This window comes from Nyctereutes procyonoides, unplaced genomic scaffold, assembly GCF_905146905.1.
Source record: "Nyctereutes procyonoides isolate TBG_1078 unplaced genomic scaffold, NYPRO_anot_genome, whole genome shotgun sequence".
Classification (NCBI taxonomy): Eukaryota; Metazoa; Chordata; class Mammalia; order Carnivora; family Canidae; genus Nyctereutes; species Nyctereutes procyonoides.
In genome coordinates this window covers 24,485,941-24,505,931 of record NW_026575036.1, presented here as the reverse complement: position 1 = coordinate 24,505,931, position 19,991 = coordinate 24,485,941, and the positions used below count along the sequence as shown (strand labels likewise).

Sequence of the window (19,991 nt, the reverse complement as noted above, 5' to 3'; positions counted from 1 at the left end):
ATCAACAGGTAGTCCTGCATAGAGGGCAGATTCGACAAATGCAACCTTGACTAATGAAGACACTTCATCACAAAAACAACAACCAACCAAACAACAACGAAAACCCCAACTCACACCAAGATCTTCTGGTTTCAGGGACCCAGAAAAGAGGGAGCAGGGGCTGGCGGCTCCCAGGCTTCACTCTGGCAGGACAGCTGGACAAGTCAGCCCACCTGGGAGGATGCTTTTGTTTACATCTCAGGTTGCCGCCTGACGATTGGTGGCTGGGCTGGAAGGGAGGGTCCGCAGGAAACGCGACACTGGGGATGCTGCCCCCTATCACATGATGGAAATTTCCACTCTTTGGAAAGGCGAAAAGAAAAGAAAGGAGGGTCTCTCAATCCACCCTTTTCCGATACTTCCCTTGGGTCCCAATCGGCAGAGGTGGAAAAAGACGCAGGTGAGTGAAACTTCTGTTTTCTGCTAGGCTTAGAGACCTGTCAGTGTGCAAACTTGTGGCTGGATCCCAGCCCGGATTGGTGTTTGTGCCTGTGTGTGTGTGTGTGTGTGCGTGCGTGAGCGCATAGGGACACGCACACGTGTGCAGTCCGGCCTCTCAACCGTCTGGGGCTTAGGTTAGGTATTGAGGCTCTTTGTCACTTGTTTGTTGATTGACCCCAATTCTTATGATTTTCCAAAGGATCGCGCTTTGGATGGGTTACTGCAGGCTGATGACCGGATTGGCTAGAAATGAAGTCAACCGGGGCAGAGTTAGGGGGACCCATTGGGAAGGCTCACGTGTGACTTTGCAAGAGAGGTGGCAGGGTAGCCACCTACCCAAGAGGTTGGCCAGGTAGCCCAATCCCAGGAGGCGGGAGGGGGGCGCTGGGGTTTGCCCCCCTCCACCCCCCACCTCCCACCCCAGGCCCCAAGCCCCGGGTTCCCTCCACTTGGATTTCCAGTTGGGTGTCCCGGGACCGCCGTCCCCAGCCGTGGCCCCGCCACCAGCCTAACTCGGGTCGGCTTGGGGATCAGTGCTGGCAAGTGCTACCCAAGTTGCGGGCCCGTGTCCTCAGGGCGGGGACATTGGGTGCTGGACCTAAAATAGACCCGCTGTCCCTGACAGCTGGGCTGCCTGGGCCGGGCCAGCCGGTCCCTCGGGTGGGGGGCTGCGGCCCCGGGAGTCCCCAGAGAGGCTCCTTCGGGGGAGGAAGGAGGCGGGAGCTGTGCTGGGTGGGGGCCTGCAGGGGGGCGCGGGGACCGAGACCGCAGCGCCGGGACGGGGACGCCTGGGACGCTGGACCCAGCGCAGGGCGAGCAGAGGCGCGGAGCGGGAGAGGCAAGTGGGGTCGAGCGCACGGGGTGGGGGGGGGGGCGGAGAGGGGGACAGAGAGCGCGAGGCTGGGGGGGGAACGGGGAGAGGAGAATGAATTAGGGGGGGAGGGAGCCCGACGCCGGGAGCCCCAGGGAGGGGCGGGAGCACGTGGAGCCCGAGAGCGGGGCGCGCGGGGAGCAGCGCAGGGAGCGGGGTGCGCCCCAGCGAGAGGGGGCGCCCCGGGAGAGGCGCACTCGGTTAGGGGGAGAGGATGGACTAAACTGGGGAGGCTCGGCCCCCGGTGCGCCCGGGGGTACCTGCCGGGGGGAGGCAGGAGCTGGGACCTGGGGCGGCTTGGAGAGGCCCCGGACACCCCGAGCCACGCTTCCAAGCACGGTGTTCAGATACCCGGGCCTGGTGTCGCCGCAGGATGGGGTGGCCTTTGACGTCCTTCTCTCAGGGCGAAAGTGCATCTCCACCCGTCTCGGGGGGCATCTTAGATCCCGAGAAAAGAGGCGTCAGGGCAGCGGCGGCCCTGCAGGTGCTGCAGGTGCTGCAGGTGCGCGCGTACCTGTCCGCCCGCAGGGCGCTGCTCCGCGCCCCTGCACGACCCGCTTTTTTTGTTAAGCACTTGGAGCGCTGGGACCTCGGCTCCTCCGGGGAGGAGGGAGCCCCGACGGCCTGTCCCCCGATTTCCTGGCTTCTCCTAGTCCTTTATTAGACTTAGTTGCTATGAGTGAATTGTCTCATGTTGTAAAAAGCACTTGCTACACCTGGATCACGATTTCCAGGGCCCGGTTCGCTAGGGCCCTCTAGTCTGGGTTTGTTCGGTTATTGCCTTTTTAGGGACACTGACTTCTGGGAGTGGTAGGGTGGGAGGAATTAGCCCCACTGCAGACTAGTCTCCCAAGAGGCACAGAGATGGGTGGACTCTCCCACATGGAGCACAAGACGTGTGTGCGCACACACACCTGTGTAATAGAGCTTCTGAAAGGCTAAGAGAATCTATAGAAAAAATCTATGATCTGGGTAGAAGCTTGTAAGGACAGAGAAACTGAGGAGAATATATATGAACTTTCCAAATTATTGAATACCACGTGGTGTTTGGAGACAGAAAGCTTTTAGTGGGCTGATTCTATCACAAAACATTAAAAAGCAGGGAGATGGGTGGAAGGGGACAGATAGTTTTCAAGCCTGCGGGGGTAGATGAGCTCTTCCGTCAGAGTATGTAGTGCTGGGTGCTCCGAGGAGGCTAGTCCGCACTCGATTAATGGTAACAGTCACACATATATATCAATTATTACATTTCTTTTATGTTAAATCCTCATAAGAACCTCATCTGTCATGGGACAGATTCTATTATTATACTCATTTTACAGAGCAGGACAGAGACATAGACAGGATGAGGAACACAGACGGTCTCTGGAAGCCCTACGTGGTCATTAGTTATTCTTAAATCTAAATGAACAATTCTCTTTCACTTTGTATTTCATCAGAGGCAGAACTGGACAGGTGACTTTTCGGGAGCCAAAGCTGACCGTTTGGCCTGTGACAGACTAATCCTATGCTAAGAAAGCCAACACATGGTCATTTAGCTATAGGCTGAATCCCCACAGCCCCAGAACTAGATTTTTTCAATAAGTGACATTTGGGAAATGCATAATATGCCTATGGTTACCCATCGGTTTATCGAATCCTCAGGCCAAGCATAATAAATAGATCAGATGCAGACTTCTGGTTAAATGATTTTCTTCTTTCATGTCATTGCCCTTGTTTGTTTCCTCAGTGTTTTTCAGGAGTCTTTTCCTTTCTCTTCCTCCTTCTCCTTTGTACTGACTTACTGATAATTTCCAACTATTTTTTTTAAAATAAGCCTTTTTTTTTCTTTTTTAATTTTAACATACCTGAAGCAATGATTAAAAAAAAAAAAAGCCCACAAAGGTTTAATGGGGTTTATGGCCACTTAGGTATTTTTAGATGTATCAAAATAATATGGTCTTTTAAAATGTACTTCATATATCACCTGAAGTCATCTTGCATGCCCCTGCTGCCCTGGTGACATCTTGTAGGAAGGGTATGGGGTGGGAGTAGGGGAGAGACATAGAAAGGAGAGAACTCTCTACGAATTCACACACTCCTCCTTGTTATAGGTGTTTGTTATCTCCATTTTAAAGAGGAGGAAATTGGGATCCCTGGGTGGCGCAGCAGTTTGGCGCCTGCCTTTGGCCCAGGGCGCAATCCTGGAGACCTGGGATCGAATCCCACATCGGGCTCCCGGTGCATGGAGCCTGCTTCTCCCTTTGTCTGTGTCTCTGCCTCTCTCTCTCTCTCTCTCTCTCTGTGTGTGACTATCATTAAATAAATAAATAAATAAATAAATAAATAAATAAATAAATAAATAAATAAATAAATAAATGGAAATTGAAGCACATAGAAACTAAGGAAAGAGACAAGGGTCACCCAGCTAGTAAATGACAGTGCTGGCATCAGAGCTTTAAGCCCCTTCTATGCCAGAGCTCCTGCTTCCAATAGAGCTGGCAGAATGAAAGTTAACTAGGAAAACAAAAACTTAAGGAGGAAGGAGGCTTACGGAGATGTTACACAACACGGTAGGATGTGCCCAATGGGAGGAATGGAACTGCCAAATGTCTTCCCTGTGACTGCTCATCTTCCTCTGGTCTTCCTTCTATTTTTGTAATGACCTAATTCCATTCGTTCATTCCCCAAACAATCACTGAGTATCATTATCTTCCAGGAACCCTGTTAGGGAGTGTCTTTTATCCCTGTTTCCCTAATACCTACCGCAGTCCTGGGCAAATACTAGGTGCCCAAGAAACATTTGTTGAATAAATGAATCAGTCTAGAGGAGGAAAGAATAAGCAAGCAAATGGTTGTACTAACAGCATGTTGAGGGCCCAAAAAAATTCAGATTTGAGCCCCTGAAGCTGGCTTGGGAAGGGGTCAGAGAACATTTCGAGACTTGGTAATGAAGCAGAAATAAAAGTCAGCCAGGCAAAGAAGTGAACAAACTGGGAGAGAATTCAACAGAGACCTGGAGAAAGGAGGAAGGAGAAAGTGGGAGCCACTCTGGGAATTTAGGAGTTCAGTAGTGGGAAGTGGAACTCCCATGAGAGGAGGTTGGGAGGGAGGTGTGGTCTGGAAGGTCCTTGCCAGCCTCTCCGTGAGGCTCCCAAAGCTCTGGCCCACCCTTGAATTTCAGAAGTGACCTGTGCTAAGGAGGAACACAATGACTGAATACAGAAATTAGCACCTTTTATTATTTCATCATTCTATTATGCACTCCTCTATTAGAGAACTTTAGTGTTTCAGACTCTTTATAACGTTAGGGTTTTAAACTCTGCACTCAAATGGAAAGAGTAGACTTGGCTGTCCTCTGTTTGGGAAAATCAAATTATTTTTCTCATTCTCAAGGGGGATATTTTATTTTAACAAAGATACAATTGACACAATCACAAAAAAATATTCCCAAACAAATGCTTTTCTGTGTTTTTCTGGTTAGGGAGGGGTAGCTGGGGAGAATTTCTCTCCTTATTTTAGTTTTTAGTGGCTTTGTTTATTTTAGTGTGTTACAGAAGAGTCTGGAAGGAAAAAAGCATTTAAAAAAAATGAAGTGAGATAGGGCATGGAGTGACAGTAATGATGTCAACCTCTTAGCTCCAAAGTAGATGTTTATGCCAGTTAAGATTCTGGCTTTTGATAACAGACTTGGAAAATGCAATTCCCAGAGTCTCTTGTTTTTTTTTTTTTTTAGAGATCTTTTATACCAGTTTTCCATCCCAGGCTCAGAGGTCTGCATGCCTCTTCACTATTTCCACACTTGTAAAATACTCTCGTAGTTAAACTGTTATTTGGAAGGGAATCCGAACGGTAAATGAAATCCACAAATAATCCAAAACCTAATTTCAGTTAATACACTAAATCCTCCACTTTTTAGCGTTACATCCTTGGGCAAGTTTTTAAATCTTTTTTGAGCTTCATTGTCTTCAGCTATAAAATTGAGATCATACTGGCTCCTGTCTCATGGGATTATTATGAGGATTAAATGAGTTAACACATGTAAAATACTCAGACTAATGCCTGATTCATAGTGAGCACTCAATGTGGGACAACCATTACTGTTAATGTCATCACTCGGACACCCAAAGCATTATTTGAAATGTTAACGAATGTCTATAATAGAGGTTCTCTGGTGTTTTCCTCTGTCAAAACAAAAATGAAGGAAACAGAAGAGAGGAAATGAAAAAAGAGATAAATAATACTCACAAAGGACAGTCCAGGCCAGAATAACGTCATTCCCTGTATAAGAAGATTGAAATGTTCCCTTCCTGTTGGCTATTTGCCCCTATTTCTTTTGATAAATCTAGTGTGTATCCATCATTAAAATGCACACCATCTCCAGTTCCCTTGCTTTCTCTCCTTTTTCCCTCTTTGGTCACTCCCGTCTCCATGGTGCCACACACAGTGCCTGGTGCAAACAGATACTCACGCATGTTTGCTGAGTGAATGAAGGAAGGAGTGCCTATTGTGTTTTTTATAATAGTGTTTATTCTTCAGTTAAGCGTGTTTTCACTGCAATATTTAAGGCCTCGGCAAAGTGAATTTATGCACTACCGGCAGTCAATACAAATATTTTTCAATTAAATTGTTTATCCAGTGTGCATTATTGCACACAACTAAGCATGCGGGCTGGGGAATCAGGGTGTGTGGATACGAATCCCTGTGCCACACAGTTGGGCTTCCTGGGTCCCGATCTTGGCTCTCTCACTGGGTGGGACTTCCAGGCCTCCAATTTGGGTCCCCCGCTTTCTACCCGAGTGATCCAGATAGAGCTAGTTACCTAACCTGAGTGCTTCATTCTCTTCAGCTATAAAATGAGGGACACATTTCCTACTTCATGAGCATTTTTTTGAGGATAAAATGGAATTATATATGGCTCATGGAGAGCATTAGGGGTGTTTCTTAAACAGTTAAAAGAGTCTTGTTTTCCAATTAGATGCAATACGAATGCCTACCTTATAAAATTGGCGTGATATCAATGGAACGTAATAAACTCTCAAAAATGTTCCTATTCCTATTGCTTTTATTGCATATCCTTATTTATATTTTTCACAAAGCAGTTAAGGCTCTGATTTGGCTTTTCCATTTTTTTTCTTTCCTTCCTTCTCCGCCTTCCCTTCCCTTCCCTTCCTTCCCTTCCCTTCCTCTCCTTCCTTTCCTCCCTTCCCTTCTTCCCCTTCCCTTCCCTTTTTCCCTTCCTTCTTTTCTTTCCCTTCCCTTCCTTCCTTCCCTCCTTCATTTCCTCCTTCCTTCCATTCCTTTCTTCTTCCCTTCCTTCCCTTCCCCCTTTCTTCCCTTCCTTCCCTCGTTCCTTCCTTCCCTTCCTTCCCTCCTTCCTTCCTTCCCTCCCTTCCTACCTTCTCTTCCTTCCTTCTGTCCCTCCTTTTCCTCCTTCCCTCCTTCCTTTCCTTCCTTACCTCCTTCTTCTCCTTCCTTTCCTCCCTTCCCTTCTTCCCCTTCCCTTCCTTTCTTTCCCTTCCCTTCCTTCCTTCCCTCCTTCCTTTCCTCCTTTCTTCCCTTCCTTCCCTCCTTTCTTTCTTTCCTTCTTTCCTCTCCTTCCTTTCCTCCCTTCTCTTCTTCCCCTTCCCTTCCTTTCTTTCCCTTCCCTTCCTTCCTTCCCTCCTTCCTTTCCTCCTTTCTTCCCTTCCTTCCCTCCTTTCTTTCTTTCCTTCCTTCCCTCCCTTCCTTCCTTCTGTCCCTCCTTTTCCTCCTTCCCTTCCTTCCTTCCTTCCTTCCTTCCTTCCTTCCTTCCTTCCTTTCCTTCCTTCCCTCTGTCCTTCCTTTCTTTCCCTCCTTCCCATCCTTCCTTCCCTTCCTTCCTTCCCTCCTCCCCATCCTTCCTTCCTTTCTTTCCTTCCTTCCTCCCCTTCCTTCCTTCTCTATCCATCGAAAGTCCTATTGATCCTACCTGACGCTTCAGGGTCACTTTTCCTCCCCACCCACCCGGGTGTTTGTCCGGTCATTTTGCCTTGCGTCATCCGCGCCTTTTACACCGCATACTCCTCCGGACAAGGACTTTGCTCTTTGTTTTGGCATAATTCTATAACCCCGGGTACACTCCTGGCGCTATAAAAATGTTAAAGAAGAAAAAGAAAAAAGAGGGGGAAAAAAAGAAAAAGGAGGCAATCCCCCAGGAGGCCAGCCCGGCGGGCGGCGGGTGCTGTCCAGCAGCATCCCCATCTCCGGCCGCGCCTGGCGGCTCGGGGCCCGCGTCCTGCTCTGCGGCCGCGCGTGGGGACCTGCGGGGACCTGCGGGGACCCCCGGGGACAGCCCGCGCGCTCCGAGGCTGGCGGCTTCTGCTGGGACTTCGCCAGAGGAACCAGTGAGTGAGTGAGACGTGGCAAGGACCTGGAGGAGGAGGAGGGCTGAGGCAGGGCAGCCGCGGGGCTCTAAGAAGGGTTTCCTGCGTGCGCCTGGGGCCCCTGGGCCGTGGCCTCGGGCTCTGGATCGTCCCCAAAGGGCAGGCGCGTGGGCACGCGTGCGGGATGCGCCCGAGGCCCTATGCGCCAGCCGATCTGGACCTACTAACCGGAGAGCATTTGTGTTTCCAGCCCGGCTTTGGGAGCGTCTGCAAAGCCATCAAATGGGTCGCAGCCCTGCAGACCTGGAGCGATTTTATCATAGGCCCGAGAACACATCATCCCTGTGTTATTCCTTTTTTGGGTTCTTGAGGCAATGGTGTAGAAACAGCACACTTAAAAAAAAAAAAAAAAATATATATATATATATATATATATATATATATATATATATATTTTGTTAGCATGTGTCACGGTGCTGATTTTAATTATACTTGCAGTACAGAGGAGTCCGTGCTATCCGTGGTGGACTTACATATATTTAAAGTTTTTATTTTGAAGTGATTGTACAGTCACCAGAAGTTGTAAAGGTGGCACAGAGAGCCCCCCCCCTCTGTCTTTCACCCAGTTTCCTCCAATGGTTACATTGGGCATGATTTTCATATAAGATCAAAACTCAGATTTTGATGTTGGTACAATATGTGTGTACAAAACGTATGGATCGTTTCCATGTCATTCGATCACACGCGTAGGTTTGTGCAGCCACCAGCACAACCAAGGTACAGAACTTGCATCACTTGGAAGATCCCCCTGCTGGGATTCCTTTACAGCCACACTTGCCTCCTTCCCCCTTCCCCTGACAACAGATGTTTCCCGGCTCTATGTTTTAATTGTTTTTGCAAATGCTATGTAAGCAGAATCACACTGTGATCTCTTTGAGACTGGTTTTTGTCTCTTTTTGACTGGTTATGCTGAATGCATAACATTCTAGAGATCCATTCACGTTGCTGTATCCAAAGTTGGGTCCTTTTTATCACTGAATAGTATTCCAGTTGCTTCACCACATTTAGTGGTAGCCTTCTTCTTCTTCTTCTTCTTCTTCTTCTTCTTCTTCTTCTTCTTCTTCTTCTTCTCTTCCTTCTTTCTTCTTCTCTTCCTTCTTTCTTCTTCTCTTCCTTCTTTCTTCTTCTCTTCCTTCTTTCTTCTTCTCTTCCTTCTTTCTTCTTCTCTTCCTTCTTTCTTCTTCTCTTCCTTCTTTCTTCTTCTTCCTTCTTCCTTCTTCTTCTTCCTTCTTCTTCTTCCTTCTTCCTTCTTCTTCTTCCTTCTTCTTCTTCCTTCTTTCTTCTTCTTCTTCCTTCTTCTTCTTCCTTCTTTCTTCTTCTTCTTCCTTCTTCCTTCTTCCTTCTTCTTCTTCCTTCTTCCTTCTTCTTCTTCCTTCTTCTTCTTCCTTCTTCCTTCTTCTTCTTCCTTCTTTCTTCTTCTTCTTCTTCTTCCTTCTTTCTTCTTCTTCTTCTTCTTCCTTCTTTCTTCTTCTTCTTCTTCTTCCTTCTTTCTTCTTCTTCTTCTTCTTCCTTCTTTCTTCTTCTTCTTCTTCTTCCTTCTTTCTTCTTCTTCTTCTTCTTCTTCTTCTTCTTCTTCTTCTTCCTTCTTCTTCTTCCTTCTTCTTTCTTCCTCTTCCTCTTCTTCTCAATTGATATATTTGTCTAGAACTTCAGTTGGATACTGACGGTACTCAGTAAGAGTGTGAGAACAAAATTTGAATGCGTTTTCAACTTCAAAATGACCTTTGTGTGTGATAGGGCCAAAGGATATATAAGCTACGTTTTAATTTAAAGCAGAGACCACCAGAGGAGTGCAGAGGAGAAAAGGAATGTGGCAGAGAAAAGGATGTATTTAGACAGTTAAGATCCAAAACCTGGCACTTTTTAAGATTTCCACACCAATAGGACAATTTATTCTGTGATTCTTATCTTTCGTTAGGGCAACTCAGATTTCTTGAAGCTGATTTTAAAAATGCTTCTGCAATAGGGAATCCCTTGCCAGTCTGTGCAGTCAACATAGCTGATAACTCAAGGACATGGCTGGAAATGACCATGAGTGACTCTAGTTTGAGGAGGGTCACCAGAGTCAAAATAACATCTTTAGCCCCAGGGCAACTGTGGAGGGTCCTGAGACTCTCCTTGGCCACTCACCCCACCCACCAGTGGGAGGAGCATCACCCAGAGTTCACTTAAGTCAGATTTTAAAAGGAAGCTGTGACTCTTCACCCGAACACCCACAAGCGACTTGAACCTGGACTCTCCAAAGGCTGTAACTAGCTAAGGGAAATGCAGCCCTTCTGAATAGTACCTAGAAGAATTAGGCTCAATCCCTGCCTTCAGCCAGTACCTACTGGAGAGTTCTCTCCCCCACTTTGTCCTCCCTGGAGGAGAGAACAAAATATCCACTACTATCTGAAAGTATACTTTGTGTTTTTTGAAATTTCACACCTTGGGCTTTCAAAGACATGCTATCAATTCACAAAATAACTATCAGTCTCCAGCCCTGCCTAGATCCAAGTCTAAGTGAAGACATTGGGCTAAGTCACCATTTTCATGATTTCTGTTACCAGAAAAATATTCCTTATTCCAATCCCTGCCAGGGGATGGAGGGTAGGTAGCAGATGCTTGTTCAAAGCCTACACATATATAGAACTGCCGTAAGTAAAATAATGTATAACTCCTTTCATGGGCAAATCAGCTTTCCTGAATCTTTCCAAATGGAACAGCATCTTCGTACTGTGTAATTTATTTTGAAATCAGGTGATAACTGGCTTTCTTTGATTGACTTATTTCACTTAGCATTATACCCTCCAGTTCCACCTATGTCACTGCAAATGGCAAAATTTTACTTTCTGGTGGCTGAGTAATATTCCATTGTGTATATATTTACCTATTCTAGTGTACATGAAAATCTGGGCTCTTTTCCATAATTTTGGCTATTGTGGACATTGCTGCTCTAAGTATTGGGGTGCAGGTGCCCCTTCCACCTGATCCCATTTCTCTAGCCTGGAACCACCCTCTTCTCTCTGAAGTCATATCATTCTTCCTTCATGAAACCTGTTCCACTTGCCCCAGCTCCCATGCTGAGCTCTCTAGCTGTGTTGAAGACAGGGATCCTGTTATGAATAGTGTCCAATGAAGAGTAGGTACCCAGTGGTGATGAAATATTGTTAGGAGCTGGGTTCTGCAGTTAGATGTGGGGCTGTGAGTCCTGGCCCACTCACTTGTTCACCAGCTTTGGTCTTTGGGTAAATTACTTAATCTTCTTGAGCATCAGCTGCATCACTTATAAAATGGGGATGATAATATTACCTACCCAAAAGGTGAGGGTATTACTGATATGATACATGTGATATGCTTAGCATAAGGCTGGCTGTAGTGAATATGATTATTACTAATGAGAACAATAAAAATGAGATTTCAGACTTTATAAAATTAACAGGTCTGAATGGAGGATGTAGACTAGAAAACTTGGTTGTTAAGGATTCTCTGTGTCTCTCAATCATAACTGCTGTCATACGAAGGGACAGGGTCCCTCTATGCCTATCAACCAGGGAGCCAGTATCTAATCCATACCTACTAAGATGGAACACAGACTGAAGCAGAGAGAGTCTTTTCTTTTTAGATCTAACAAAAATGTGTGTGGCTTGGCACAGATTTTATTTTTGGTAAGAAGTAATCAAATGATGAATAAACTTCTATGAAGCAGGGAACAAATACTAGATATTGGCTTCAAAGAGTAATTAAAATAGTCTCATGATGAGTCATCTATCCTTGAAGCTATTACAAATACAATCTGTAGCTTTAGAAAAGTGAAAAGTTCAATGAATTAACTGGTTGTTTGATCTGCATAAAACCAAATTAGTAGGTTTTCTGATATTCTCCTACAAATGGTTTCACTGAAGCATAGCTTCAATCCAATCAAGGGCATAACCATTAGTGCTCTCTTGTTTACAATGATGTCTAAACAAACTCTTTTTGTGTTCTGAATTACAGATCTAAAAATGATGTGTTTAGACTATAGCATGAGATTACAAACAGAATAGTAATGCTTTAAATAAATAGCAAAGTAGGTTAGATTTGGGTTGAAAGAGGGGAGTCACATATAGATTCTGATTTTATCTTGTTCCTGGGGCCATATCTTAAATAATTACTCTTTGTCAAGCGATTGGACTCTATGTGTATAAGTATTTCAAAATAAACAGTCCCCCAACCTCAAAGATATCCTCAAAAATTTGCTGAAGTACATATGTATGCATGGCTATTCATAAATTTCAGAGACACAGAAAAGAAAATTTCTTCTCAAAAGTCTCATTTGTTTAGCTAAGGATATAGAAAAACTCTGTTACACAATTAGAGAGTCCAGTGTTCTGGTTAGGAGGAAATTATACCTGCCATGGCTTGTCAATTTTCAAAGGACTAGAATAAAGCAAGATCCATTTTAAAATCAGAATTTTATTGAACATGATTTAATGTTTTAGCATGCCTTAGGCTTACTAACTATCGTTAACTTCATGTATCAGGGTAAAACTAAAAATGCTAGGCAATAGAAGTTTCTGGTTGGTTAAAAGAATCTATAGGTCTTTCTTCTGCTTTTAAACTTTGGGGAGGACTATCAAGAAAAATGTATGTTGAAGTTCTAAAAGAGGGAATTTAAACTTTTTTAATATGGAAAATTTCTAATGTATTCCAAATTCTAGTGTAGTACAATGACACTCTGTCTGCACAAAACTTCAACAATTATCAATACTTGTCTGTTATATTTCAACCCTTCCCATGCCTTTCCTCCCTGCTGCCCTTACCACAACCATTACAAAATTATTTTGAAGCAAATCCAAGTCATCATATAATTGATCTGTACATGAGCCATATGTATCTCAGAAAGATAAGTCTTTAAGAATAACCAAATTATCACACCTTAAATAAACCATTTTGTTAATATTATCAAATATCCCAGCAATGTTTAAATATATCTGATGGTCTCTTTATTTTACCTCTAGTTTGTTTGAATCAGAATCCAAACAGGGCTCATACATTCACTAGTTGATATGGATTCAAAGAGACTTTAAGCCTCATCTCTTTTTTCCTCTCTTGCAATTTATTGGATGGTGAAAACAAGCCATTTGTCCTCTGGAATTTCCCATATTATACACTTGGGATTTGCTTTAACATAATGGGGGAGGGAGAGTGGTGGTTTGGGTGTAATAATATTGGCCATGGTTGATAACTGTTCAAGTTAGATAATGCATCTGTGAGGTTTCACTTTATTATTCTATCTGCATTTGTATAAATTTGAAATTTTCCATAATAAGAAATAGAAATGAGAGGTATCTGGGTGGCTCAGTCGGTTAGGCTCAGGTCATGATCCGAGTCTCCTTCTCCCTCTCATTCTGTGTGCACACTTGTTCTATCTCTTTCTCTCTCTCAAATAAATACATAAAATCTTAAAAAAAGAAGAAGAAATAGAAATTATATACATTATATTACCTAAGCTAAATAACGAAACATTTCATTTAGGAGCCTATGTTGTTAATACCTTTGCTACATCATCCGAAAATCATGACTAAGGAACAATCTACTTGATTTCCCATTCCATAAGTCTGGCTTGCCTAAAGACAAGACTTTTAAAGTAAAATAAAATCATCATGTAAGTTAAATTTAAATAAAAGGGGGACATGGCTTGGAATGACTGAAAATAGGAATCACAGTTGTGTGATTTGTCTAAGTTGCCTTTCTTAAGACTCTATTGTGGCAGAGCTCGTGGACATGCCCTTGTAGTCTACTAACTGCTGACAAGATTCCCAGGAGAGGAGTGATTCAAACTATTTGATTATCCCATAAGAAAAAGATTCTAGAATAGATTAGGAAGGTCACACTTACTAGCTCTCCCTGCTACTCTACCAGAAGAACAACATGCAGGTCCTGTTTTCCAAGGTGAAACAGACCTTTTTAGAAACTTATCAGCATTTAACTTTAGTCTGATTGCTCTTTGCTTTGTTCGACTGTTGAAAAGATAAGAAAATTTAACACCTTATGCTTACATTAGCCATACATACTAGGAAATGCTTTTTAAAGAACGTACAGCCTTTATTAATAATTTTCTATTGTTTCATTAGCATCATATTTAAATAATACAGTTAAAACTGTGATCAGCCATGCAACTGCAAAACTCATCACATATATGGACCTGATTCATTGCATCTTCTCTAAAGTCAGGTGAATTTAGCACCATAGAGTACATACAAGTTTCCAGTCAGCCCAGTTGAGGATAATTAAGGGGAAAAGAGTAAGAACTGAGGCTGAAAATGGAAAAGGAAAGAAAAATATATGCACAGCAAGAAGAAATGCTTTTGTGTGAAGCCTTGGAACACATCAGTGGAACATAGGGCTCAGGGAAAGGCCTGTTGGGTTCTTGCTTTGACAGGAGGGACCTGCAAACGGTGCACAGAAGGGCTGGCAGCTTGTGCCTTATGATGTAGTTTTCTGTCCCAGATTAGAAATACCTGCTTTGAGAGACAGATGAATAGGCTTGAGAAATATCTACTCATCTAGGCCTAGTAGGTTAATGAAGGCTTCCAGAAGTTTCTCCATCTTAAGCATCTATGTTAATCCTGTATCACACTGGGAGATAACAAGCAGGAGACAATGCCTCTAATCCATAAGATGAAAAAGGCACCAGACCTTATTGGAATAAGGTCATACACTAGAAATGTGCTCTGGTAGATGTATATTTCTGTACAATAAAGCAGTATGAGCTTGCAATTGTTGGAACTCTGGGAGAGGCTCTGAAGACATTTTGGTGAGCAAAAGGTGAGAAATCTAAATTTAATTGTCTTTGTTAATACCAATTTAAAATATGTAATAACATCATTGGTAATATTTTTTACTTTCATGATTGCAAAAATGTTGTACAGATTCACACAGTCTTGGCCCCAACCCCATAAACTATATATTCTCCATAAGCTCTGTAAGCTATTAAGTTACCCAACCTGGAATTCTCCTGTCATAGACTTTAAGAATTTGATCCTCTCGTCTGGTGAGAAGTTATTCTATACTCAGATCCCCCAAAGCCTCTGAGCTGTTACTTCCTACATAGTCATTTTTAAAAAATTTTAATCAGAATTGAAATAAAAAGCCAATTGGTGCCCCTTTGTAATTCTTTCAGTAAAGTTATTATATATATTATATATATTTATATATTATATATTTTTATGTATTTATATATATTTATTATTATATTATATATTATTATATATATTTCTGAGTTTATTGATTTATAAACATTTTAAATTTTGCAAAAAATGTTGAAAAACTATTCAAAAGCCCAAGTGGTACATTTTTTATTATTCTTTTATGCTCCACCAAAATTAATTGAGAAAAATAAATTTAGGGTTGTACACTTTTGAATAGGAAAAGTGAAAAAATAGTCAGGCGTGATGGGATTTGGGTCGCCAAATACACACTAATTGAGGCCAAAGAAGCCCCAGTCATCTGCCCATCTGACATACAAAGTATAAATAATATTCTCACAATAAGAAAAGAAGAAATGTTTTACATTTGCTCCTCATAAATTAGTATAGAGTGTCTGGGTTCTTTTTGTATTCTTTTTAACAAGTAAGCTTCAAACATATATAGAAAATATCAGACAAAATAAAACTAAGGCATATTTACATATCATGTTTTTAGTAAAATGATAGTCATTCGCCCCAATTCTTACATTGCTATGATTATGTCTTCTTTGCCAAAGTCACTATTATGTACATCTAACATATTTTTGAATGTTCCTTTAATAAAAAAAAGTTCTCCTTATCTTAGAAACACATATATGCTTTGTGTTGCAGTGGTTGCCATGGCAAGTCTGTATATTTTATTAAATACCAGACCAGAGTAAACAGATATTGCAGCAGACAGAGGTAGTGCTGGAGGCATCAAGGCTTTGTCAGCATTTCTGATATAAATATATTTTTTTCAGGGTTTCCTACCTGAAATGTTAACTCTATAACAAGTTAACACAAGACAACAAATGCTAATGCCCAAGTGGCTGAATGTTTCAAGGGGCCCTAAAACAGGAAATAAAAGGAAACCATTTCTTCTGGAGATCTGTGACTATTATAAATAACAGAAGTTTGAGACCATTCCTGAAATGTTTATCAGTAGGCCTAAGAATTAAACTTGCCATTTGGTTTTTAGCCAAGAATACTGACTAAAATTTTTGAATTGTGGTTTGGTTGATATAGGAGATAATTCTTCTTCTAAATCAAAAATAGTCTACTGCTCAAGAGTAGCTTCTCATAAAAATTGTAAGTACATAGGCTATTTTATGTGGCTCACGGATTTAAAAATATACAACCAACAACAACAATAAATAATATTTATCTAGCTCTTATTATATCCCAGGTCCTGTTCTAAGCCCTTTACATGTTATTATCGGACTTGCAGAAAAAGTAAATAAAGAATACATATACCTTCTTTAATAAGTTATCGTTCTGTGCAAAAATAAGGAAGGTAGGGACCAAAAAATAAAAAGAGGTCTTAATTTACTCATCTACTTAAGATGTAAAATGAGGGCCATCTCCATAGGATTCACAGAGCAGTAGAGAGTGAGATAACCACTCTAACCACTAAGAAGTCTTGAACAATTATTTTTGGCCGAAATCTGGCCAATACAGGCATACTTTCTTATGTATCAGTTGTGCCAATTATTCTCAAATGATTTCAGTGACCACAGCATGGAATAACTAATTGTGATTAGGTGAGTTAATGAGATGCTTTAAAAGAAAATCATATCTTAAACATTTTAGGTGAAAATTCAGGTGCCACAAAACCTCATCTATCTCTGCATACTAAAAATGAATCTATTTATACACCTGAATATTCCTCTTGGGTATATCTAAACATCTGTGATAATGTCTATAATAAAAATTGAATGCTTTCATTTGCTGAAATTCCAGGAAAACAAATCAACAGAGCTCCCAGTTTTTCACTCCAGCTGGAATGATTTAGTTTATTGAAGTCATCATAAGGAGAGTTCTCTAAGACATCTGAAAATGTGTTTCATCTTTTGGCCACATATTTCTCAATCCTTATATTAGTGTAATAAAAATAAGCTGTATTGGATATTTAAGAAATATTTAAATAATGTTTCTTGTAATCCATGTTTTGGACCAGAACATACTGAGTAAAATCCTAGAGAGTCTTCCAACAACTCACTGCCGCCTCATTTTCTCTCCTCTTTCATATTGTAGTTCTTGCTGCTATTGTTTCTTTTCTTAATATGGCTTTGATTGTTGCAATGGGGCCCAGAAGTGATAAAAAAACACTGTTTACTTAACAAATGCCACAGGAAAACCAGTCTATACTTTGGACAGAGACTAATTCAGCAGACTAGCTATTGTTATCCTACCACCAAATAGCAGGACTGATTTTTTTTTTAACTAAATTTACCTAAGACAATTTAAAGTGGGTTGTTGAGACCATGAATCTTAGTAGTTTGGGCTGGTACCTAAAGACTAAAGACATCTATATTTACGTAATAAATATACTTTGGTATTATTCTGTTTTGGAAGACAACGGGGACTTGTTCACATCAGTATATTCACACTCGTGTGAGAAGAGCTCAATATGTCAGCAACTGGAAGACCAACTATTTAAGAGGGGAAGAAGTGGAAAGAAAATAAATACCAGAGCACACATCACCAGCTGCCATCAGCGGCACACTCATTCACATTTATACCCATTCCACCTAATGGGTTAAAAAAAAAAAAAAACTGGCTTGTTTCCCAAACAGTGTAAGAATATTTTATAAGAATGTTAAAGATTTTAATCAAGTTTATTTTTAATTTCTGTAAAGAGTTCTGTTTGAAAATATTTGCATGTATGTTTCCTCACGTCTAAATCACAAAGAATGAATTGAACTGGAATTAATAAAGGATTTGACAGCGCAGTCTTTTAGACTTCAATTCAAATTCCAAGCGGTTGCATCCAGGTTAACCTTCCAGTTAGTGAGAAGTAGCATCTATGCATGCTTGTAACACTTTTGTGTATGTTTTGTGTATGTATGGGGTCCTGTTGGAACCAAGAAGCTACCTCAGAGAGCCAGTCATCCATTTGTGTTGCACTCTTATCCATGCACCAATTGATGATGGTGAAAAGGGTCTTGCAACTGAATTAAGGGACAATGATTAAACCAAAACTAGGACTGGCCAAGTTGGGAATTAGTACTAAAATGTTCAGCAATCTCAAATCCTAGAGTGGAAGCAAAATGTAGGCCACTTAATCTGGCATTTGAAAAATGTGTTCTTGGTATATCTTTGGGTCTTCATGTGTTGTCAGTCTCACCAAAAGGAAAAATAACCCAAAGCAAAGCCAAACCAGCCCCCTTCCCACCAAAATCTGCAAGTATATTTACATGTTTAAACACTGGCTCTGGGGACAGGTTCAGGGATAAATATGTACCGTGGTACTTTTCAGCTTCACAAGTTGGTTAATGTTAAACAAACACATATTGCAAATCGTGTCTTCTTACGAGGTTGTTTTCTGAGATTCCATGGGTCAGGGTCAAAACCTCCCGTTTTCTAGCTTTTCTACAGTGCTAAATCAATAGTTTGACAAATGGAATAACGGTCTAATTAAACAGTGACAATACCCTTCCAAAGCAACGGTGCTGAAACTATTTCATCATCGGTTTTGCTGTCATATCGCCCTTATAAAACAACAGCAAAAACAAACCAAAACCAAAAAAAAAAAAAATCCAAACACATATGCCTTTTCTGTTTATAATGATTAAATATCCATGATCACAGTTACACCTCACAGTAACCTGGCATAATGGTTTTTGTTAAACCAGTTTTATTTTTTTTAAAGATTTATTTATTTTATTCATGAGAGACAGAGAGAGAGAAAGAGAGAGAGAGAGAATGGGAGAGACAGGCAGAGAGAAGCAGGCTCCCTATGGGAAGCCCATGTAGGACTTGATCTTTGGACCCCAAGATCATGCTCTAAGCCAAAGACAAATGCTCAACTGCTGAGCCACTCAGGCATCCTTGTTAGACCAGTTTTAAAGAAAAAGTGGAGTTCCAGAATATTTACGTGACTTCCCTTATTCAACAAAACTATATTAAGTAGGTACCATGCTAGTTTTTAAAGTTAAGAGACAATTATTTAAATACATGAATATTTACATAATGTTTACTATGTGCCACTCTTCTAAGGCCTTATAAATATTGAACTCGTAATTCCTCACAACAGCAGTGTGAGGTGGGTACTATTATTACCTCCTCTCTACAGCTGAGGAACCTGAAGGCACAGAAATGGCAAACAGCTTGCCCCAAGTCAGACAGCTAACAAAGGACAGGAATTGGATTTAAGTAGGCAGTCAAGCCCACAATCTATATGAGCTGACCCTGTGCTATGCAGAATAAGGCACAGCATCTGCTCCCAAGGACTTCAAAGTCTAACAGTGTAGACAAATGGACCAGTACAGCTCATAGGAAGCAGAGAGCACAGAGGAGGGAGGATTAAGTCTAACCTGTCTAAAGGCTCTCAGCTGGCAGGGAGCAGAATGGGAGTCAAACGTGAATCTGTGAACTTGGACTCCAGAGTCAACGTGTTCTCCATGACACAGGGCAGGCCCATATTTGATAAGAGCTTGGAATGACAGTGAGAAAACAATGCACTTATAGGAAACGGCGTATGAGCCAAAGGATAAAGGCTGGGCTTCTTTGGGGACAGAAAAAGCACTGTGGTTCCTAACAGATATAAATGTAGACAAGGTACAGGTGAGCAGATCTCCCTCTTATCTTCGTCACGGGGCATGCATACCTGCGTAATACATTTAACACGTAATTTAATATATATGTAGTTACCAGCAGAACTCTTCTGTATGGCAAATTAACTGAAAAGCTTCACAGTCATTCTAAGGCTTGTGGTCAGTCAGAAGGAAACAGAGTCAGATGTTCCGCTCACAAGTAGGAGGAAAGTCCAGAGACATGGAGACAGTGATGAGCATCATTCAGGGCATATAATAGATATTCAGTGATTACTGCCTCATTGAATGACTGCCTCATTGACTTACTGAAAACAGGAGCCAGACAAAAAAGACTAGAGACGATGCATTCTCTGTTGCTCACTTTTTATTTTTTTATTATTTTTATTTTTTTAAATTTTTATTTATTTTGTTGTTGTTGTTGCTCTCTTTTTAACTTGGCTGAAAATTTTGATGGGGGGAATGATTCAACCGAAACATTTAGAATCAGGATTTTATGTCAATATATCAATTT

At 41.7% G+C, this 19,991-nt stretch overlaps 1 protein-coding gene across 5 annotated transcripts in view; it reads left to right on the top strand.

Moving 5' to 3' along the window:
* Positions 1–375: 375 nt before the first annotated feature.
* SLC38A4 (solute carrier family 38 member 4) overlaps positions 376–19,991 on the top strand; it is a 69,055-nt gene continuing 49,439 nt past the window's right edge. For 2 of the 5 annotated variants that reach the window (XR_008663564.1, XM_055318635.1), the window contains exon 1: positions 7,491–7,695. The gene's annotated coding sequence lies outside the window, so the exon portion shown is untranslated. Of the gene's footprint in view, positions 440–1,297; positions 1,319–7,490; positions 7,700–19,991 lie in introns of those variants that run through there. The other 3 variants (XM_055318639.1, XM_055318638.1, XM_055318637.1) reach the window with 3 other exon arrangements.